Genomic DNA, 24,723 nt, shown 5'->3' with positions numbered 1-24,723 from the left:
TACATAGCTCCAAGCCACCACTAAAATATAAATAACATAAATAATCCTGCACCCAAAATTACAGAAAACACATGAAACATTTATAAAAACTGACTATAACACCAACAACTCAAAATCATATAAAATGTATTCTCTGACAACAAAGCAATAAAATTAGAAATCAATATTATAGTTATTCTCCTACATTGATTTTACAAACTTCGAAATAATTCTTACGTTAGGGGAGAAAATTAATGGAAATTACCAAATGTTTAGCACTGCTCAGACAATAAAAACACCAATATGATAATATATAATAAGCAGATAAATGAGTATTTAGAAAGAAATTTAATAGAAAAGAATGCAGTGAGCTTGAGACAGGACATTTGAAATCATAGAGCCAGAAGAACAGATAGAGAAAAGAATAGAAAAAAATTGAACCATGTCTCAGGGGATTTCCGTGACAACACAAAGTGCACAAACCTACACATCATGGGTATCCCAGAAGGAGAAGAGGAGGGAAAAGGGGCAGAAAGACTATTTTAGGGAATAAGGGCCAAAAATTTCTAAACTCTTATGAAAGACATAAATATACATGTCCAAGAAGAGCAACACATTCCAAACAGAATAAATCCTGATCCAAGACACATACTAATCAGAATGTCAAAGCCAAAAATAGAGAATTCTTAAAGCAGCAAGAGAAGAGCATTTTGTCGTATACAAGGGATCCTCAATAAGACTGAGTGCCCATTTCTCATCAGAAACCATGGAGATGAGAAGGCAGTGGTATGAGATTTTTAAGGTATTGAAAAAGAAAAACTGCCATCCAAAAACTGTCCTTCAAAAATCAGAGAGAATTTAAAATATTCACAGATAAACAGAAACTGAGAAAGTCTTTCAACAAAAGACTTGCCCTACAAGAATTATTAAAGGTTGAAAGGAAAAGCCAGGAGAGAGGAGCTTGGAGTAGTGTGAAGAAATGAAGACCTTCAGTAAAGGTAACTAAATGGGTAACGGCAAAACCCAATAGTATTGTATCCTCAATATACAACTCTACTTTTTAATTCTTATATGAGTTAGAATACAATTGAACAATAAAAAGGCATATTTTCTGACAATGGATATGCAATATATAAAGAGATAATGTAGGACAAAAACATAAAGAGGGGAAACAGAGGGATAAGGGAGCAGACAAATTGTCTGAAGTAAGTACTGCCTTAAAGTTATAACAATGAATGTTAATGGGTTAAATTCCCCAAACAAAAGATAAAGAGTGGAAGAACAGGTTAAAAAGCAGGATTATACTATATGTTGCTTACACAAGACTCACCTTAGATCCAAAGACACAAATAGGTTCAGAGTGAAAAATATTCTAAGCAAATAGTCACCAAAAAAGAGCTGGCATAGCTATACTAATATTAGACAAAATGGACTTGAAGTCAAAAGCTGTTACAAGGATAAAGAAGGAAACTACATAGTAAAATGGCCAAGACACCAAGAAGAATTAACAATCATAAATATTTATGCACCTAACCACAGTGCCTCAAAATACATGAAGGAGGCAAACACTGAAGGGAGAAATAGACACCTCTACAATAATAGTTGCAGACTTCAGTACAACACTCTCATCAATAGATAGGCCGTTTAGACAGAAGAACAATAAGGTAACCGAGAATTTGAACAATATCATAAATAAACTAGACCTACATAGAACATTGCACCCTAAAACAGAAGGATATAGATTCTTCTCAAGAGCACATGGATCATTCCCCAGGATAGACCACATGTTTGGTCACAAAACAAGTCTCAATAAATTTTAAAAGACTGAAATTTTACGAAGCTTCTTCTCTGTCCACAACAGAATGAGCTTGAAATCAATAGCAGACATAGAACTTGAAAATCCACAAATATATGGAAATTAAATCACACATTCTTGAAAAATCCCTGGGTCAAAATTGTGAAAATGAGAACACAAACACATGGGATGCAGTCAGGGCAGTGATGAGCGGGAAATTTATAGTCTTGAATGCCTACATTAAAAAAGAAGAAAGAGCTTAAATCAGAGGCCTAACTGCACACCTGGAGGAAATAGAAAAAGAACAGCAAATTAAACCCAAAGCAAGCAGAAAGAAAGAAATAACAAAGATTAAAGAAGAGATAAATGAAATAGAGAAAAAACAATAGAGAGCATTAAGAAGATGAAAACTTGGTTCTTTGAAAAGATAAATAAAATTGAAAAATCCTTAACTACACAAACAAAGAATAAAAGACAGAAGAAGAAAATAAATAAAATCATAAGTGAGAGAGAGGATATTGCTATCGAACCCACAGAAATAAAAAGGATTATGAGAGGATACTATGAATAACTGTAAGCCAACTACTAGACAGTCAAGATGAAATTGACAAATTCCTAGAAACAATCTACCCTGACTCTAGAAGAAATAGAAAATCTCAACAGACCAATTACAAGTAAAGAACTTCAATCAGTTATCAAAAATCTGCCAAAAAAGAAAAGCCCAGAACGAGAAGACTTCATGAGGGAATTCTACAAAACATTCCAAGAAGAATAGTACCAATCTTGTTCATACTTTTCCAAGAAATTGAGGAAGAGATAACACTACCTTACTCATTCCACAAAGCTGACATCATCCTCATACCAAAGCCAGATAAACATACTAAAAGAAAAGATAATTGCAGACCTATTTCTCTTATGAATATAGATATAAAAATCCTCAACAAAATACCTGAAAATTACATCCAACAGCACATTAAAAGAATTGCACATCATGATCAAGTGGGTTTTATCCCAGGTATGCAAAGATGGCTGAACATAAGAAAATCAATTAATGTAATACACCATATTAACAAAAAAATGGAAAAAGACACATGGTCATCTCAATTGGACACAGAAAAGGCATTTGACAAAATCCAGCATCCTTTCTTGATAAAAACACATAGAAAAATAGGAATAGAAGGAAACTGCCTCAACAGGATAAAGGGTATATACGAAAAAACCACAGCTAACATCATACTCAATGGTGAAAGATGGAAAGCTTTCCCTGTAAGATCATGAAGAAGACAAGGATACCCACTGTCACTACTGTTAGTCAATATTGCCCTGGAATTTCGAGCCAGAGCAATTAGGCAAGAAAAAGAAATAAAAAGCATCCAAATTGGAAAGGAAAAAGTAAAACTTGCACTATTTTCAGATGACGTGATCTTATATATAAAGTCCCCAAAAATTATAACAAAACTACTAGAGCTAATAAATTCAGCAAAGTGGCAAGGTACAAGATCAACATGCAAAAATCAGTAGTGCTGGAGAACCTAAGATGGCGGCTAGGTGAGACAGGGCAAAAAAACACCTCTGTGAAAAATAGATAAAAACCAGAAAGGGACCCAGAACACCAGATCCAGTGATGCACCAGCTGGACAAGGGCTGCTAAAACCACAGGGACCGTGCACTTGGTGAAACTGGGAGTCTGCATTCTGAAACGAGTGAGTAAGCCGGCTGAAAGTCCCGCAGCTGCGCTGCAGTATGGGGAAACCGGGGCTTGGCGTTTGGAGACGGACTAGTTCTTTTTAAAAAAAAACCCAGGAGCCGCTGCAGTTACAACAGTGAGAACCGCACAGTGAAGCACGGCAGGAGCGGGCTATGCCAACCTCTCAGTGTCTGGCGTGGAGGATAGCCTGCTGCTGATTGCCTCAGGGCCAGGGGGGCACAGGGGAGAGCCAAAAGGAGAAAGAAACTGGCGGGCTGGGGACACTCCTGCCCGGGGCCAGACCCACAGCCCAGAGCTGCTCCAGGAAACCCAGTGTGACAGGGAGTGTATCCCACGGCACCATGCACACACCACAATATCAGCCATTGACAGTGGCCTTGGGTGCACCCACAGCTAGTTGTCCCAGAGCTGGGAAGGCAGAGCTGTGCGAAAAGGGAGGGGAAGGTTGAGATGCCCCATGCAGCCATCACTGCATTAGGCTGGGAGTGCCCCTGCACAGCCTGGTGGCCCGAGGCTTCCCTTGAGGGACAGCGCGCACTTGTGACGTAGCACAGCCTTCCCTCAGCAGAGGTCCTGGAAGAGCATGGCTGAGAAGCGGGCGCTGCTAGGAAATCCCCAGGGACCCTACGTCAATGCCAGGGACTTGTGGGTCAGCGGCAGAGAAAATCTGGAGCAAGACTGAAATGAAGGCTTAGACTCTTGCAACAGCCTTGAATCTCCGGGACATCTGGGAGGTTTGATTATTAAAGCTGCCCTGCCTCCCTAACCACCCAGACACACGCCCAACATTCAGGGCAGACAGCACCAACAACACACCCAAACTGAGTGCACCAATTGAACCCCACAAGAATCATTTCCCCACACACCACAAAGACAAAGTTGAGGAGAACTCACTTGAGGGGAAGAGGTGACTCGCAGACGCCATCTGCTGGTTAGTTAGAGAAAGTGTATGCCACCAAGTTGTAGATCTGAAAAATTAGATTGGTATTTTTTATAACTTGAAAGAACCCTATCAAGTAAAGTAACTGCCAAGAGGCCAAAAACAACAGAAAATCTTAAAGCATATGATAAAACCAGACGATATGGAGAACCCAATCCCAAACACCCAAATCAAAAGATGAGAAGAGACACAGTACTTGCTGCAATTAATCAAAGATCTACAGTCAAAGAATGAGAGCATGGCACAGGATATAAAGGACATGAAGAAGAATATAGCACAGGATATAAAGGACATAAAGAAGACTCCAGAAGAGCACAAAGAAGAAATTGCAAGAGTAAATAAAAAAATAGAAGACCTTATGGAAATAAAAGAAACTGTTGGCCAAATTAAAAAGATTCTGGATACTCATAATACAAGATTAGAGGAAGCTGAGCAACGACTCAGTGTCCTAGAGGACCACAGAACAGAAAATGAAAGAACAAAAGAAAGAATGGAGAAAAAAATTGAAAACATCGAAATAGATCTCAGGGATACGATAGATAAAATTAAACGTCCAAATTTAAGAATCATTGGTGTCCGAGAAGGGGAAGAGAAGGGTAAAGGTCTAGAAAGAGTATTCAAAGAAATTGTTAGGGAGAACTTCCCAAACCTTCTACACAATATAAATACACAAAGCATAAATGCCCAGCAAACTCCAAATAGAATAAACCCAAATAAACCCACTCCAAGACATATTCTGATCAGACTGTCAAATACTCAAGAGAAGGAGCAAGTTCTGAAAGCAGCAAGAGAAAAGCAATTCACCACATACAAAAGAAACAGCATAAGACTAAGTAGTGACTACTCAGCGGCCACCATGGAGGCGAGAAGGCAGTGGTGTGACATATTTAAAATTCTGAGAGAGAAAAATTTCCAACCAAGAATACTTTATCCAACAAAACTCTCCTTCAAATTTGAGGGAGAGCTTAAATTTTTCACAGACAAACAAATGCTGAGAGACTTTGCCAATAAAAGACCTGCCCTACTTCAGATACTAAAGGGAGCCCCACCAACAGAGAAACAAAGAAAGGAGAGAGAGATATAGAGAATTTTGACAGACATATATAGAACCTTACATCCCAAATCACCAGGACACATATTTTTCTCTAGTGATCGCAGAACTTTCTCCAGAATAGACCATATGCTGGGACATAAAAGAAGCCTCAATAAATTAAAAAAAAAAAATTGAATATATTCAAAGCACATTCTCTGACCACAATGGAATACAAATAGAAGTCAGTAATTTTTAATTTGTAACTCCACTATTTACTTCCTACAGGATATAAAATACATGAACTCTAATGACAAATCAGTGGTTTTGGACTCAAGGTAAAATATGTAATTTTTGACAAGAACTACATAAAGGTGGGGGAATGGAGGAGTATAGGAACATAGTTTACATGTCCTATTGAAGTTAAGTTGGTATCAAAGAAAAATAAGATTGTTATAGATTTAAGAGGTTAAATTTAAGCCCCACGGTAAACACAAAGAAATTATCAGAGAATATGACCATAGAGATGAAAAGCAGAGTATGAGTTACAAGAAGTGGGGGAAGGGGCAATGGGGAGTTAAGAAATGAGTGTAGGGTTTCTGTTTGGGGTGAAGGGAAATTTCTAGTAATGGATGGTGGGAAGGTGATAGTATTACAACATTCTAAATGTGATTAATCCCACTAATGGAAGGCTAGGGAGGGGGTAGAATGGGAAGATTTAGGCCAAGGATGATCCTGGATGGGATCTGAGGATGGAGGACAGGAGGCTCAAAGGGACACAGATGGGACATAAAAAAAAAAAAAAATGAAATATAGAATGTAAGCTTTGTATCAATGTTGAATTTCTTGAACTTCTTAGCTGTGCTTAATGGGATTGCATAAAAGAATGTTCTTGTTCATGGGAAATGTATATGTGAATTATAGTGTTTGTTCAAGGATGTGTGCAGCTTGCTCTCATATGTTCAGAAGACAGAGCAATAGATGATGGATGATAGGGAGAGAGGGAGGGAGGTAAAGTAAGAAATGGCGGTGTGGCAGCATGTTAAAGTTGGTGGATCGGGGTATCGGGGGAGGGGGGTCAGGGTATGCTGGCGTTCTGTGCATGGGGTTTGTATTGTTTTTGCAACTGTTCCTGTAACTTTGAATTTATTTCAAAATAAAATTTAAAAAAAAAATCAGTAGTGCTTCGATACACAAGTAATGAAGACTAATATGAGGAGGAAATCAAGAAAAAAATCCATTTACAATAGCAAACTAAAAGAATCAAATATCTAGGAATAAATTTAACCAAGGATGCAAAGCACTTATACATGGAAAATGGCAAAATGTTGTTACAAGAAACCAAAGACCTAAATACATGGAAGGATATTCCATATTCATGGAATGGAAGATTAAATATTGTTAAGATATCAATTCTACCAAAAATGATTTATAGATTCAATGCAATCCTAATCAAAATTCCAACAGCCTACTTTGAAGAAACAGAAAGGCCAATTATTGATTTTATATGGAAGGGTAAGGGGCCCGCATATCCAAAACCATCTTGAGAAAGAAGAACAAAGTTGGAGGACACATACTTCCTGACTTTAAAGCTTATTACAAAGCTACAGTGATCAAAACAGCATAGTACTGGCACAAGGGAAAGATATATAGACCAATGGAATCAAAATGAGAGATCAGAAATCAACCCTCACATTTATGGTCAACTGATTTTTGACAAGGGTATCAAGTTGACTCAATGGGGAAAGAATAGTGTCTTCAACAAATGCTGCTGGGAGAACTGGATATCTATATGCAAAAGAATGAAGAGGACCCCTATCTCATACCATATACAAAAATTAACTCAGAAAGGATCAAAGACATAAATATAAGGACCAGGACCATAAAGCCGTAGAAGAAAATTTAGGGAAGCATTTTCAGGATCTTGTGTTAAGCAATGGTTTCTTAGGAAGCACAAGTAACAAACAAAACAATAGACAAATGGGACCTCATCAATATTTAAAACTTTTGTGCATCAAAGAACTTTATCAAGAGGATGAAAAGACAACCTATACGATGGGAGAAAATATTTGGAAAACACATGTCTGAGAAGGGTTTAATATCCAGAATATACAAAGAAATCCTTCCACATAACAACAAAAAGACAATCAACTCAATTAAAAAATGGGCAAAAGACTTGAACAAACTCCCCATTCCCTACCGCAACCCAGCCCCTGGTAACCTATATTCTAGATTCTAACTCAATGAGTTTGCTTCTTCTATTTATTCATATCAGTGAGATCATAACAATCTTTGTCCTTTTCTGTCTGGCTTATTCCTATTGTGAATGTACTAAATGCCAATGACTCCTTTGCTTTAAATGGTTAATTTTATGTTATGCAAATTTCACCTGAATAAATTATATTTTTATTTTTTTAAAGGCACCTTAAACAATGAAAATGCAAGCCACAGCTGGGACAAGTTAATTACAATGTGTATTACCAAGTATTAGAATTCAGAATATAAAAAGACTCCTATAAATCAATAAGAAACAGCAAGTATCTCAATAGAAAAATAGCCAAAGAAATCAATAGTTAATTGTTAGAGGGAAACAATGCCCCCCCAAAAAATGTAATATTTTGATAACATAAAAAGAAAATAAATTGGAAACAACCTGAATATTCAAAAATAGAATTGTGGATGAATAAATGGTGCTCGAGTCAAACAATGAAATACTAAATATGTATGTACTAAATATATAAAAGCCAGGCAGGAAGGATACATATTAATTTCAGGATAGGGATTATTTATGGGCAGAGAGAGAAAGGCAGTGGGAATGTGAGTAAAATGTAGCTATAACATTAAAACAAACAAACAAAACCTAAAGTCATTATGGCAAGATGTCAACATTGGGTTAAATTTGTTAAAAACAGTGAGCTTGGCTTTTACATACACACTGATAAGGAATGATTTCCAAGACATATTGTTAAGGAAATAAGTAAGATGTGGAAGACCACCATGTGTGTCAAAAATAAAGAGGGAGAATCAGACTGTATTTGCACTGAATATTTTTGAATGATACAAAATAAATAGGTGACAGTGATGGCCTCTGGTGGAAAATGGAGGGGATTGAGGACTGGGGTCAACAGCAGGAAAGAGACCTACATTTCTCTATGAACCTCTGTCCACTATTGGGTTATTTTTGTCACCGGGATACAATTTTTAAAAAATAAAAAATTAAAGCAAAGAATTTTTAATTAAAAGGTTTCCTACCCCAATGACCCAATTAAAGCCAAAACAACTGTTTGGAGGAATATTTTGCATAAAATAAACGGGTATCCTTATGTTTGCCAGCTTCTCAAATGACTAATTTCCCAAAGAGGTCTTGATAATAAGTTCCTTATGATCAGTCACACAGAAACATACACCCTGCCTGCTGTATCTGCTTTAACTGTGCATCTATTTATATGGGATGACAGATACTTTCCCTAATAAATCTTACCATTTCCCCTGCTAAAGACCTGAGTGCTGACTGAATGGTGATGACACATGTAGTTATTCCTACACTCCACCCCTCACCCCCCCCCACACACACACACTCAGAAACACACACACTAAGACAAATCAATGCAATGGAGAGCTCTGTTCTAAACACTAACAGCTTTCGGGCATGTCAGAAGAGGGTGTGGAGTGACAATGAATCCAGTTTCCAGACTTTCCTACCAGAGACCGTCTAAAGGCAACTTGAGAGCACAGGCAGGATTTGGAGTTCCTAGCCTCAAACGTTTTATTTCCACAAGCTAATCTACAACCAAGAGCCCTGATACTGCCAGATCTAGAGCTTAGCTACTTCAAACTGTGCCCTATTATGTTATATTTTGCATTTCTAAAAAGTGTTTGGCTGTTTAAAGGCTACTTACCTTCCTACAGCTCTGATTTTAAAACCTTTTGGCCTAGGACCACTGGAGGGGACAAAGCAATCTAAAATACTGATTCTCACTGCCCTCTATCCTCCCAAGCTAGACTCCTGGGACCTCATGCCTCCCTGGGTGTACAGTGCACGGTTCTCATTTATACCACATTACAGGTGCCAGGGAGGCAGGGCAGAGACCTAGGGTAATGGGAAAAGAGGAAAGAGAATCAGTCATCTCCTTTTCCCGTCTTTCATTTCACAACTTCTTCCTTCCCATGCCTGCTGGTGAGCTCCCTTGCCTTGTTCCAGAGCCAAAAGACAGGTCAACTTCTTCGCTTCTTATCCAAGTTGGCAGAGGTGGTGGCAGCAGGGTGGTAACTCTGCCTGATGTTCCCAAGCAGCAGTTGGAATGTGTCCAATGGCAAAGTCACTCAGTAAACAGTTCTCTGTTTTCTCTTTTCCTGGAGTTGGCTAGAATATCTCTAGGCCTTAGTACCACCCACTCTTTAATTCAAGACAAGCCCACAGAGCAGAAACTTCAGAGCACCCTGTCTTAAAACAGTCTTTTGCTGTTTTAAATACAAAATACCATCTAGAAAATCATTTCTGTACTATAGTATTTCAATTCCAAGCCCTATAGATGTCCTTTTGGTGGTTTGACTTTTTTTCTTAATTTTTAGTAATACTACTTGTACATTAGTCAGCTCAGTATTCAGAAACCTTATTAAGTGTCTATTTTGTGCTTAGCATTGTGCCACAGGGGAAGCAGGCTGGTGAACATATATTGTACACAACATTAACTTACTTTAATAAGCTTACAAATTAATTGGAGAGAGAAAAGTCAATATGAAATAGAGAATAACTCAAGACAAAATATCTTAAAACCCCAAAGGTGAGGGGGAAAAATGAGGGACCTGGAGAGATTAGGAAAAGCTTCAAAAACGATATTGGACTGTATCTGGGTTTTTAAGAAGTGAAGGTTTGGGGGGTACTTTCCAGATGTACAAAGTGGTCAAGGCCTCAGAGGTCAGGCTCAGCAGAGCAGATTATGGGACTGTCAGAGAACAGTCCAACAAGGCACTTAGATACCCAAAAAACAAGTAAACAAACAAGCATGTAAAACCAAGGGGCCCAGGGTAGAATTGATAAGCTGACTAAGAATTCTTATCCTGTGATGTATTAAGTCCTAGATACCAAAGAGACCTTATGAATCATGTCATGTCATCCATCTTCCTGTCTTCATCTTACAGATGAGAACACTGAGGACTAGCGTGGGAAAGTGATTTCACCATCAAGTAACAAATTCATGCCAAAGTGAAAATTCAATTCCAGGGCTGACTCCTACTGCATCACACTATGGGCTTCAGAACACCAAACTATATATTCTCAGATGTCACAAATCCAATTGAGATCTGTTACATACTAACATAAAAATGTGAAAATTTTCAAAATAGAGGGATTGTAGAAAGGATAAGGTGTGTTTTGTGCACAACACTTGAGATATGTCTAAATTTTTCTTTCCTTGCATTGCATTACCTTATACTACTTATTGCATCACGCTTCACTTCCTCTGCCTGACACTCAAAGTCTTCCACAACATGGCCCTGCTTGGAATTTCCCAATGCTCCTCACTGTACAGACTCCACTCCCACCAGATATGTCTATTCATTGTTCCCTGGGTTTTGCTGGGCTCATTCTCACCTCTAGGGCATTGCTCCCATCATTTTCCCTTTCCTTAAGACTTTTCTCCTCTTTTTAAATTGGCATAAAACCCAGTTAGTATTCAGTTAGGATCTTTAGCTACCTCAAGTCTTCTCTACACTCCTACTTAATTCAATGCTACTCAATTTATTTCAACAAAATTTGATGGAGGGGCTGCTGTGTGCTTGGCACTGTACACAGCATTTGCACTCAAGATTTAAAAAGGAGTAAAGTATGAGTGCTATCCTCAATGTGCTAAGAGTCTAAAAGGGAAATGCAGACATGAACACAATTCATTACCACCCAGAGTCATAAAAGTAGCTGTGAAGTCCAGAGATAGTACAGTCTGGAGGGTGCAGAAGGAGAGGACCTCACTGAGAGAGTGATGTCTGAGCTAGATTAATGGGTGAGTCGGAGTTCACTGGGGGCTAAATTACAGGAAAGGGAAGGAGAAGGCTATTCCAGGTAGAGAAAATCAGATGTGGAAATGCACAGCATCTGGTAAGTGCAAGGACTCAGTGTGCCTTCAACATGGTGTATAAAGAGAAGAGCAGGGGGAGATAAAGCAGGAGTGGTGGTCAGGGTCTCCTGACCAGGCTACAGAGCATGGATTTCATCTTGTAGATGATGGCAAGTTACATTTTCAGTGGGACAGCTTAAACAAATGTTAGGGTGGGTGGTTCACGGAATGTGATTCAAGCAATCAGGTGAAGATACCTGAAGGAAGGATTTGAAGCCAGACCTTGAAACCCTTCAACCGCTTGAAATGAAAGAGGAGGGAGACAATCATTATACCATTAGTGTAAATCACAGAGCAACCATTTAATAGTTACCTGGTTGTTCCAGATATGTTAGTATTTTCTCCTGAGACATATTACCTAAATTCTTCAAGGACAGAGATTATTTTTCAAATTTCTTTTTAATAAACCCAAGTAGTTAACATAGCTCTGGATACAGAGTGAATGTCTAATCAATTATCAATGGCCTTTTGGGATTTGGAAAAAAAAAAAAGAAAGAAGAAAATCTTTCATCTTTGTTCATGATGGGAGCTTGTTTTTATTCCTAAAGCTGTTACTAAGAATGAAAATTCATAAGGTTTTATAAATCCATATTTGAAATGAAGATGGTGTGTATAATTGGAAGCTTATGGTTGTCTAATAGAGACCAGAAGATTCCAATTAAAGCCAAAATCCCATCTCTAAACAGCCTTTCTCACTGTGTGGGCATCCCAACTGCTAACTTTGTTTAATAGATCAAATTAAATGGATGACTTCTTTTGAAGGGTATCTCAGGGATTTAGGACTCAGCTTTGCTTTGGTGCATTTTCCCCTAAGCTCACTACTGACAGAGGCATTCAGTCTTATTATCAGAAAGTCAAACCACTTTTAGATATTGGGGAGAGTGATAATATGATATAAATACTTCATGAAGGACTACATATACCTGTTATATTTTCTTAAAGAGGAAAAAAGGAACTTGGTTTGACCAATTCTCTCTCCCTGCTCCAAACATGATCAGGATCTGAAAAATACCCTGCCAAAAATAAAATTGTACTGTAAAGTATAATTTTTGTTCCATAAAGATAAATGTGTTTTATGTGTTTGAAAATGCTCATATTGTATTGCACATGTTATTTTTAACTCATAAGTGGTGAGATGTTGTCATGCAAGAATGATATTCAAAATAATTAATAGTGGTACAGCACGTGTACACCACCCATTCCGAACAGACCCCTGAGCAATCTGAATGGATGCCAACTGGTTCATCAGACCTGTGCATGCAGGCTGAATCTCATCCCTGGCATAGTGGATGGCTAAACAACTTTTGCCAGTTCATTTCCCTTCCTGTAACAGTCACACAGTTTCCTATGGAGAACTGCCCTACCCCAATCTGAGTGATCGTAAAAGAAGTGTCACATCATGGGATTCTACCTTCCTTTAGTCACAAGGCTGGGACATGTGGCCCAGATTTGGCCAATTGAAATATTTCATTCTTTCACAAGCAACAAAAGATAAAACAGATAGTTTAGACTTCAAAATTACAAACTTTGGTGCATCAAGGGACATTATCAAGAAAGTGAAAATATTTGGAAATCATATATCTGATAAGCATTTAACATCCAGAATACATAGGGAAATCCTAAATGCAACAACCAAAAGACAAACGACCCAATCTACAAATGGGCAAAGGACTTAAATAGACATTTCTCCAAAGAAGATATACAAACAGCCAGAAAGCACATTAAAAGATACTCAACATCATTAGCTATTAGGGAAATGCAAACCAAAACCACAATGAGATGTCACTTTATATCCACTAGTATGGCTATTATTTTAAAAATAGAAAATAACAAGATTTGATGAGGATGTAGAGAAATTGGAACTCTCGCACATTTTACTGGTGGGAATATAAAATGGTGCAGCCACTGTGAAAAACAGTTTGGTTGTCCTCAAAAAGTTAATCATAGAATTACCATATGGCCTGGCATTTCTACTCCTAGGTATATACCCAAAAGAACTGAGAGCAGGGACTGAAATGTATACTTGTACACCAATGTTTATAGAAGGATTATTCACAATTGCAAAAAGATGGAAGCAACTCAAGTGTCTGTCAACAGATGAATGGATAAACAAAATGTGGTATATACGTACAATATTTAGCCATAAAAAGGGATGAATTTCTGGTACATGGTACAGCAGTATGAATGTTGAAAACATTGAATGAAATAAGACAGACACAATAAGACAAATAGTGCAAGCTTCTACTTATATTAAATATCCAGAATAAGCAAATTCATGGAGACAGAAAATAGACTAGAGGTTACCAGGGGCCGAAGGGGAGGAGTTTAGGGAATTATGGTTTAATGGGTACAGGGTTTCTGTCTGGAGCAATGAAAAATTTCGATAATAGATAGGCTGATTGCAGCACAACACTGTAAATGTAATTAATGTCACGGAACATACATTTAAAAATGGTTAAAATGGCAAATTTAATATTACATACAGGTTAACACAATAAAAATATATTCCACTCTCTTTGTCACAGTATCTGGTTGAGGAGTGAGTAAACAACCCAGTTTAGGCCAAGCAGCGTCCTCCACAGGCTCTGGAGTTAATTGGGAAGATTTCTCTTACTTTGAGAATTGCTGAGTTTGAAGGATGCAAGCCTAAGGTAGCTGGAGACCCTCTTGCCTTCCTAGAAGAGAAATCCAGATTGAAGAATGAAGCCATGAAGAAATAAGTGAAGCTGAGAGAGGGAGAGAGAGAAAGGGTCCTAACAACATTGTCTGAGCCTCTGAAACCAGCTGTCCCTAAAGCGAGATGCAATCTCCTGGACTTCCTAGCTAGTCAAAGAAATATACATATTCTCTCTCTCTTTCTCTCTCTCTTTCTTTCTTTCTTAAACTGTCCCTTGCATTCAAAGACGTCCTGATTAATAATTAGGCCTACATAGCATAATTCTATATAATTTCCATTACATAATACTGATGAAATCTCGGCCAAATTGAAAACTCTGCTTTATATTACGTTGTCCTGCGTTTCCAAACCAATGCATTATGCAACTAGAAGCCATCATTAGTCCTTAATCAAGGGAATAACAAAACAAAGATGGTGTTTTGGAAAGGTTCTCTTGGCAAGAGATGTGTAGAAATAATCCAAACAACATATGCTCATACATGTATTCAGAAATACATATATATGTATATTCTTAAGTTTCAAAGATGCCAGATGCCGTTTCTTTTTGTAATTTTGTGTTAGTATAATTGAAAAGAAGTATTATCTTCCACACCTTGAGAATGTTTGAAAATTATTATGCACTCAGATTTAATTATTTGGAACACTGAATCTTAGACTTACATCACTCATTTATCCTATAAGCATATATTAGGAACCTGTGATATGCAGGTTACTATTAAGAGTTTCTAAGGATAAAAAGATGAATTTGACAATTTCCCTGCCCTCCAGGGGCTCACATTCTGGTGACAGAAGCAGAAATGTAAACAAATAAATGCTGTGAGTTGGCAGAGCTGGAGCCCTACCTTCTGCTAGGGGCCTCCTTCTCCTTGGAAGCTCGGTTAGCTGAGATCTGGGAACAATGGAAACCAGTAGCTGCACACAGCTCCATAAAAGAAGTCTCCCAAGTATTCCAGGCTGAGCTATTCAATGAATCATGTGGTCCTGGATTTTCTGGCATTTCAGGCATAACTCAGATTCTATTTACTGATATCTACCTTTTTGTGAAAAGGTCTTTCTCATAGGAAAGATAAAGAGTTAGGTATCCCATGATTGAGGAATGTAGTCTTAATTCTCTTTGCAAAACAAAATATGATCTTCAAGAAGTTACTGTTGTTGATTCATACATCAAATTGTAAATTAAATTCTAATTTTAAGAAGTTTAGGTTTGAACAAAGTGCTTGGGAGGACAGAGAGGGGAAAAACTAAATTCACATTTTCAGTGATTCTCGAGTGACTGTTTATTCACAGTCGCATCATACTTAAGAATGCACAGCAGCTTCCCAGTCATTAGACTGGATTTTGTTACAAGAAATTTCTTTAGGCTGCTCATTTTACTCAATTTCTCTTTGGAATTTCACAATAATTTAACCCATAGCTAGAATTCACTTACAGATTTCCAGGAGCTAGAGGCCAAAATGCTGAGAAACAAATTCTTTCACTTTTGTTTTTTACCTTACCTTAATTCCTAGATCTTTTCTGAGTATTGTTTGTTTTGGGGGGATGATTGGTATGTTTGACAAATTAGGAGAAAAACATAAGTCTTCCAGTCCTTTCCCCTTTCTGTTTTAACTGGATTTTTAATTTTCCACGTGGAATTTCAAATTAGGTGTAGTCTAAAATGGCCTATGTTTTTACCCCTAAAATAACTTATAAAGAGAAAATAAAGCATTTATTGTGTTAGGTTATTTATTATAAAGGATTTAGCACCTGGCTTCTGAATTAAATTATTTGGGGACTAGAAACATCTTCAGAAATTACCTAGTCCAAATTCCTAATTTTACAAATACTCAAACATGTTAAATTAACTGTTCCATTCACAGAGTTAGTTAAGTGGAACATCCAAGACTGGAACCCAGATCTCAGCAACGTTCTCAGCATGGCTGGGAAGTTCCCTGCCCATTCCCTATAATAGCCATTACAAATCTTCATCACTGTATTTATGAACTTTATACTACTACCTCCTCACCACTCTGACCCCTACTTCAAAGAAAATAAAAAATCACCAGTTTCCTACTTCCTTTACTTTCAAACTTCTACATTTGGCATTTGAAAAGATGTAGTATTACTCTTCAGGAGTAATCCTGCCAGTTTTTTCTGTATCACACTGAGCCCTATCTCCTCTGAGACCTTACTTTGTTCATTATTTCCTTATGCCTATATTTGGGCCCTCTCTTCACTAGCACCCTCTTTTCAACACATAAATATGCTTAAAGACTTGCATTTGTAGTGACATTGAGCTCTATTCCAGAACATTATTTCTTTTCGTTATTACCAAATATTTTTAAGAAAGGTCTACCCTGACTGTTCCCACATTCTTACCTCCATTCACTCATTCAACTCCAAAAACCTGACCCGACTCTGACACTCACCTGAACACATTAGGGCAAAGGTCATTTGTGAATTTTAAAGACATTGTTCAATTCCCTCCTTCTGAGAACTTGCTTCTCTTTTGCCTTCCTTATTTTCCTCTTACCATTGGGTTTCCTTCTTCTAAGGTTTCTCTCTCTTTATTCATTCCTGAATTGCCGACGCTTTTCAGAATTCTGTCCTCAGCACCCTTTAATTCTTTCTGGATTTTCTCTGGAAAAATCCCATTTGTATCCATGCCTCAGCCCTTACACACTAATTTGTATAATGTACAGACCTCTTTTAAAGGAAAAAAAAATGTCTTTTAGGTTTTCAATGTTGGCTGAAATTATTTTTATTATATTACTTACTAACATAAACATAAAACTAAATGTGAATTCCTTGTGCTTATGGTTCTTATTACACAAACAAAATTATATCTTATTTTTTATGAATATATAACCAAAAATTTATAAGTTGAATACAGTAAAACTAAAAAACTAATAAAATTAAATATTAATTTATGTGGATGGTGGTGGTGTTTACTTGAAACTAAATTGCCAGCACACAATGTGAATATGGGGCTGGCCACTAATAACATGGGTTCTTTTTAATTAAGTAGAGCTATGTATCCTGAGATGATTCAGTTCTTTCACCATTTTGCTCTTTTCAAACTACTGTGAAACCTTCATTCATATGAGTAAGCACATGATGATACCATTTTGTCTTCACTTGACCTGACTGCATTATTTACATATTAAGCCTGGCTCTCTGACACTTGGCATCAGCAAGATCATAAACATAAATACAAATGCAGACACTGAAATAAGTTGGCAGTACTCACTCATAATGTGGTCATCCAAATGACCCAGTTTACTGTTGAAATGAAATCATAAATATAAAATAATAAATTTGGTCAACAGAGACCCCTAAAAATATATCTGAAGAATCCCAGGGATCTCGGGACCCCAATTTTGTGAATCCCAGATCTGTATCTGTAGCTCAAAACCATCTCCTGAGCCTTTGCCCTGTATTTTCATCTGCCTACTAAAAATTTATCTACCTGCATGACCTATAATCACTTCAGATGCAACATTTCCAAACTGAACTTATCGTTCCCCACGCACACACCCACCTTAACCTGTATTCCCAATCCTAGTTAATGACATCATCATCCACCCAGTTACCTAAGCCTAAAACCTAAGTCTCATACTAGATTCCTTCCTCTGCCTTACCTCCCACATCCAAGTCTTGTTGATTGATTCTGCTTCTTAAACTCCTTTCAAATCAATAGTCAGTTTTCCTTTGACTCAGTAACCCTATTCAGAAACTATCCCAAGGAAATAATCTAAATATTAATCAAGCAACAAGCAAACAAAGATGTTTACCAGTATTACACTTAATAAAAAAAAAAAAAAGAAACAACTGATCATCTAAGAGTAGGGGAAAGATAAAGCTAAACATGGTGCAGACTATCCTTATTCAGGAACACTATAAATTTGTAATTCTTGGCAGACTATCTACCAAAAACAAAATAAAAAAACAAAGTGACCAATGCAAAACACCTTAAAATGCTGGCTAACTGTGTAAAAATTTGAGAAAAAAACAACCAACTGATTTGCCAAGAATTCAGGACAAATCCCTAGAAGCCAAAATCAAGAGCAAGAAAGAGGGGATTATGAATCTAGAGAGGTAAGAGAGATCCAAAGCCAGCTCCTGCCTTGGGTATCTGCTCATCTTTGGTGACCCAGGAATTGCAGTTTTAAAAGGCCTTGAGCAAGACACAAAAGAGACAGAAAATAGGCCCAAAAAAGGCAGGACTTTACATGGGACTTTGAATAGAGCAAGGAATTCCACAAAAAAGCAATATCCTCAGTGAGTGAGCTAGAAGAATCAACTGCACAAGGGAAGATGATAAGAAAATTTCCTGTCTCAATAGTGGCCATAAATGGAGGTGAAAAATAAGTCATTCCTGATAATTCAAGGCTATAAGCCCACCCTCCAATGGACTTGGTGACAGATTCACAGAATCTGAATGGTTCCCAAAAAATTCAAGCAGAAATTTTCATTTAAATTTCATTTTCATTTAAATTAGTCCTGGATAGTGCCCCAGTCATTTAGTATAAACAGAAATAAATCTCTCTTGAGAAAGTGAACTTCAATTTAGCCCCTCCTCTCAAAATTCCTCTAAAGAAACATCAGGGAACATAAGCCCATAATAAAAAATAATGAGACATGAAGAAATAAATCATTGTAAACAAGTGTCAGCATTAAAAATTGCAGAATCAGATTCAAAAGAGCTTCAGATATAAAAATTATTGATTTAGAATAGAAAATCAATGTGTTTAATATATTTAAAGAAATAAAAGAAAGCATAGACAAAGAACAAGAATTTATAAAAAACTATCAGAATTGTAAAAAGCCAATAAAAAATTTTAGAATAGCAAAATATTATTACTGAAGTTATGAAAAACTGTTTGGATTGAACAGCAGATGAGACAGAGCTACTTCAATGTGCCTACAAATCATCTGGGACTATTTTTCAACTGCAAATTCTGATTCTGTAAGTCTCAGGTGGGGCCAGAGACTGAATTTCCAAATTCTCAGGGGATGCTGATGCTGCTGGTTCATGGACCAGATTCAGAATAGCAAGGACCTAGAAAATAATTCCTGTCTCTTTAATTATTTCAGCCTGGTCTATATGAAATTTACTTTGGATTAAGATTTTTGTAAATAATCATCCTTGCTTTTGGTGAGAAAAATAAAGACTGGTCTCTCAAGAAAAAATAATAATATATAGATACATCAGGAGAAATGGTGGAATAGATAACTTCAAGGGCCTGTCCTTCCACAGGACACCAAAAATTCAAGCAAAATTGCCAGAACTGACTTTGTTAGAACACTTCAAGAATAGTCAAAGGTTTACAGCAACCAAGAGAATGACAAATCAAGAAAATGACAACCTAAAAATGGCAGGAAAGTTTTGTGGCATTTTTACTTTCCCTGTCCCACTTCCCGCCCATGCTCAGCAGCAGTCATAAAGACAACAGCCCAAATTCACAATGTGGGATCTTGGTACCTGCTACAAGAGGTAGCATACCAGAACTTATTTTCAAAGAACTGTGTTTGTCTGTTCTAACCTGTCTGGGGGCTACCAAAAGGACTGACACAGGGCATTTCCCTTTGTGTCACATAACTTGGAACTCACTCAGGGTAGAATAGTGGCTTCACAGAGGGCATTCCTAAAAAGCACTGAAACCAAATGAACAACCTGCTGCCACATGGTGCAAAAGATTACAATTAAGGCAAATAACAGATTCACCAAAAGCCTGGATGAAAGATGTGAAGAGAGTTTCTTTGGGAAGTTAGGTCATTCAAAATCATCTGCATATACTGGTGAATTTAGAAAACCATGTGCTTAAGAAGAGCAGAGCCCAAGCTTAGAAAAGACTGGAGAAGATCTTAAGCTTTCACCAGTGGTTGATGTCTAGTCTCAGCATGAGCAGGAAGCAAGGTTAAAGCAGAGTGGTAAAAGGCTAGCTAAGGGTTGAAAGAGTGGTCCAATATAGAGCCAATCTGAAAAACACTAGAAGTTATTTTTCTTTTCCTTCCTTTTCTTTCTTCTGCTTCTGGTTTATTATTTTATTTAAATTTCTGTGTGTCTGTGTTTTTCTCTCCTGGTGTTCAAGGACATCTCTGTAAAAATATGAGCTTAATATAAGGAAAAAGAACAGGGAATTCAGAGTGCACACATGTCAAAGAATACAGACCCCACAAACATGGTTTAGAAAAATCACTAAACAAACAGATACAGCCTATGGCAAGCCACAAAAAGAAACCCTGAAGAAGAAGGATCTGATTTTGAGGAACCAGATTATAATATGCCAAACATCCAGTTTTAACAAAAAAATTATGTAGCATTCAAAGAAGAAGAAAATATGGCCCATTCACAAAAGAAATGAACAGAAACTATCCCTGAGGAAGGACAGAAGAAGGAGAGACTATGAACTTTAAATCAATTGTTTAAATATGCTCAAAGAGCTAAAGTAAACCATGGACAAATAGCAAAAGGAAACCAAGAGAGCAATGTATGAACAAATAGAGAAATAAAGAGAAAGAAATTATAAAAAGAATGAAATAGAAATTATGGGGTTGAAAGTTCAATACATACCTGAAATGAAAAATTCACTAGAAGGTTCAATAGCAGATTTGTGCATACCAAGAGAGAATCAGCAAATCTGAAGATATATCAAATGAAAGTATTTAGTAGGAGAACCAGAGAGAAACAGAATGAAAAAAAAAAAAAATGACAGCCTAAAAGACCTGTGGGACACCATTAAACATGCCAACATGCATACTGGCAGTTCCAGACAAACGGAAGACAGAGAAAGGAGCAGAGAGAATATTTGAAGAAATAATAGCTCAAGAAACCTTCACAAATTTTATAAAAGACACATTTAAGAAGCTCAACAAACTTCAAGAGGCATTTAAAAAAAAAATTCACACTGAGACACATTATAATCAAATTATCAAAAGCCAAGGCCAAAGAGAACCTTGAAAGCAGTAGGAGAAGCAACTTGTCATGTCCAAAGGATCCTCAATAAGGTTGAGATGATTTATCATCAGAACCATGGATGACAAAATGCAGTAGGCTGACATTTTTAAAGTGCTGAAAGAGAAAAAACACTGTCAAATAAGAATTTTATATCCAGCAAAACTATCCTTGAAAATGAAGGACAACAAAGTGAATTGGAAAGGCTTACAATGCAGCTAGCAGAGAAAGATACTGCCCTTCAAAAGTGGATAGAAGAATGAGATCAACCTGTTCCAGCTATAGAAATACAGCTGAGACCACTGATCTCCAGTAATACACAGAAAGATAATGAAATTGAACAATTAAAAAAGGATAAGCAAACCATGGAAATCAAGCCCAAACATATTAGTTTAATGGATCCTGACAGGGTTAAAACTGAAACTCAATTAACAAATTTTGAAATTTCCATGAATTAAGTAAAGGACAGATCTGTGGTCCTCGTTCTTGTGAAGTGTCAACAGAAAGTGATCAAACTACTCTGTTTCCTAAACCTGAGTCAGAGATTCAGTTTACACCCCTACGGCCAAACAAAATGGCAGTGAAACACCCTGGTTGTACTTCACCAGTGATGGTTAAGATTTCCAAGGATCAGAAAAGGAAGAGTAATGAAATGGTAGAGGACTTGGTGAAGAGTGAAAATCAGAAGAATGCAGTACCCAGAACTAATCTGAAGTTCCCTGTTTCAGAGCATAGAAATTCTCTTGTCAAAAAAAAAAAAAAAAAAAAAAAGTTTCTACACACCCATCATCTATGAAAACATTCTTTACAGAGTCAGACATTCCCAGTTAGTCTAAACTTGGATGCTAAGAAAAAAGAGGGAACACTGCAGAAATTTGGAGGCTTCTTACATCACTCTCCAACAATTCTTCAATCAAAAGCAAAGAAGCTGATTGAAACAAGAGTTACTCAAAGCCCTCAAATGTGGACATAAGTAAAGAAAATGCATCTCAACCAAAACAAGCCAAATGAAAATTATACACCAAAGAAATTTAATCTCTTGTTGATATTTCTGGCCAAGTGATTCTGATGAACCAAAGAGTAAAGGAAAGTGATTACTAGATTCTCATATGATGACTTAGAACAAAAACAGCCAAATGAGTCACTTATGGAGAAAGTTTTGATACAAATTTTATATTCATAATCATAATCATAATGCTGATTTTGAAAGATAATTGTACATATTATGATGCACTAAATTCTGCTGTATATAAATCACTGTTTTATATATACCTAGTATACTTTTAGTTCAATGAAGAAAATCAGTCATTCAAAAAAAAAAAAAATACAGGAGATCCTGTCAACCAAGATGACAGATTAAGACAGTCCAGGGTTCTAGTCCCACACAAAATCTTCAAGCAACTAGAAAAATCTGGCAGTGCCATTTTTCTCAAAACTGTGGAAATCAGGTAAAGGGTTGCAGTAATTGGGAGAGGGTCAAATCAAGAAAATGCAGCTTAAAAAATGGTAGGAGAAGCTCATGGTGTCCTTGCTGGCCCTCCTGCACTCACTCCCCAGTGCACTGTGGAGCAAGCCTGTGCTCCATTGTGGGTCCTGGTCCTAACCATTACTGCAAGGATAGTTCATGGCTGGTTTATTAAATCACCAGTCAATTAATTGCATCTGTGGCTGATTAACTCTACGATCAACTAAGGGAGTGTCTTTCACAATGAGAGAATACAATTAGTTGGATTCAATCCAATCAGTTGAAGACTTTTAAGGGAGAAGAGAGAACTTTCATTTCTGCTTCAGCCAGCCTCTCCTGGGGAGTTCATTGGAGACCTTCATGAGACTTGCCAGCTTGCATCCTGCCCTTCAGGATTTGGACTCATGCATCCCCATAGTTGTGTGAGACACTTTTATAAAATCTTATATTTACAGATATCTCCTTGTTGGTTCTGTTTCCCTAGAGAACCCTAACTAATACAGCATCCAAATTAGAAAGGAATAAGACAGAAATCAGATTCAAAGTTACCCGGCACTAGGGAGAAAAGGCAATATGGATGAAGGAATGGGGAGTTATCATTTAATGGGAATAGAATTTCTGTTCGGGTGATGAAAAAATTTTGGAAATAGTGGTGATGGTTGCATAACATTGTAAGTGTAATTAATGACACTGAATTTTACACTTGGAAAATTAATATTATACATATTTTATAACAATAAAATAAAATAATGACTTTTTGGATAAACCCAACTTGGTCATAATGATTTGCCCTTTTTAACATAGTTATATTTAATTTTTTTAAAATTTGTTTAGAATTTTCCATCTATGTTCATGGTGGATATTGGTTTGTAATTTTCTTTTTTCTTAATGTCTGTCTGCTTCTGGTATCAGGGTTATGCAATACTCATAGAATGAGTTGGAAATTATTTCCTCTCCTTTGATTTTTCAGAAGAGTTTATGTAGAATTAAAGTGATTTCTTCCTTAATGTTTGGTAGAATTCATCAACGAAGCCATCTGGAATTTTCTCTTTGGGAAGAATTTTAACAAAAAAAAATTAATTTTGTATGTGTATGTGTAAAATATATACTAAAACAATATATATCTTTATATATGTATGTATATATATATATACAAATTTCAGACAGAAAGAGATGTGTCAGTGTATTTGTTTCTTCTTGCGTGACCTTTGGTAGTCTCTGTCTTTCACAGATTTTTCTATTTCATTAAATTGTCAAATTTATCAATGAAAGGTGTTCATAATATTCAATTATCTTCCTTTCAATGTGTGTATAATATATATTGATATCACCTTTCTTATTCTTGATATTGATAATCTGCATCTTCAGTATAGACAGATTTATAAATTTTAATAATCTTTCAGAGAACCAGCTTTTAGTTTCATTGATTTCGCCTATTGTTTCTTTTTTATATTTCATTGACTTCTTCTTTTTAGTATTCTCTTTTTTTCTGCTTGCTTTGGATTTAATTTGCTCCTTTTTTCTAGTTTCTTTAGGTGAAAGCTGAAGTCACTGATTTGAGACATTTCTTCTTTTCTAATACAGGCTTTAGTTCTATTAATTTCCCCCTAAGTACTGATTTGGTGTAATCTTACAAAGTTTTGTATGTGCAAAATAATTTCTAATTTCTCTTTGCATTTTATTGCTTTGACACATGGATTATTTATAAATTTATTATTTACTGTCCAAATATTTGGGGATTTTCCAGAGAACTTTCTATTATTGATTTTAATTTTAATTTCTCTGTAGTTCAAATATATACTTTGTACGACTTGAATCCTGTTATATTTATTGAGACTTGTTATATGACATGCAATACGGTTTATCTTGGTAAATATTACATATGCACTTGAAAATGATGTATATTCTGCTGTCATTGGGTGGAGTGTTCTTCATGTGTCAATTAGATCAACTTGGATGATAGTGTTTGTACAATCATCTATATCATTACTGATTTTCTGCCTGCTTATTCTATTAATTATTGAGAGACGTTCATTGGTATCCTTGATTAGACTTGTGGTTTTCTATTTCTCCTTTTTC

At 36.6% G+C, this 24,723-nt stretch overlaps 1 pseudogene; it reads left to right on the top strand.

The window, feature by feature from the left end:
- The window catches only part of LOC119532779, a 32,960-nt pseudogene extending 10,641 nt beyond the window's left edge, over positions 1 to 22,319 (top strand).
- Positions 22,320 to 24,723: the final 2,404 nt, after the last annotated feature.

The sequence above is a fragment of the Choloepus didactylus genome, chromosome 4 (genome assembly GCF_015220235.1).
Source record: "Choloepus didactylus isolate mChoDid1 chromosome 4, mChoDid1.pri, whole genome shotgun sequence".
Taxonomy (NCBI): domain Eukaryota; kingdom Metazoa; phylum Chordata; class Mammalia; order Pilosa; family Megalonychidae; genus Choloepus; species Choloepus didactylus.
This window is presented reverse-complemented; position numbering and strand designations above follow the sequence as displayed.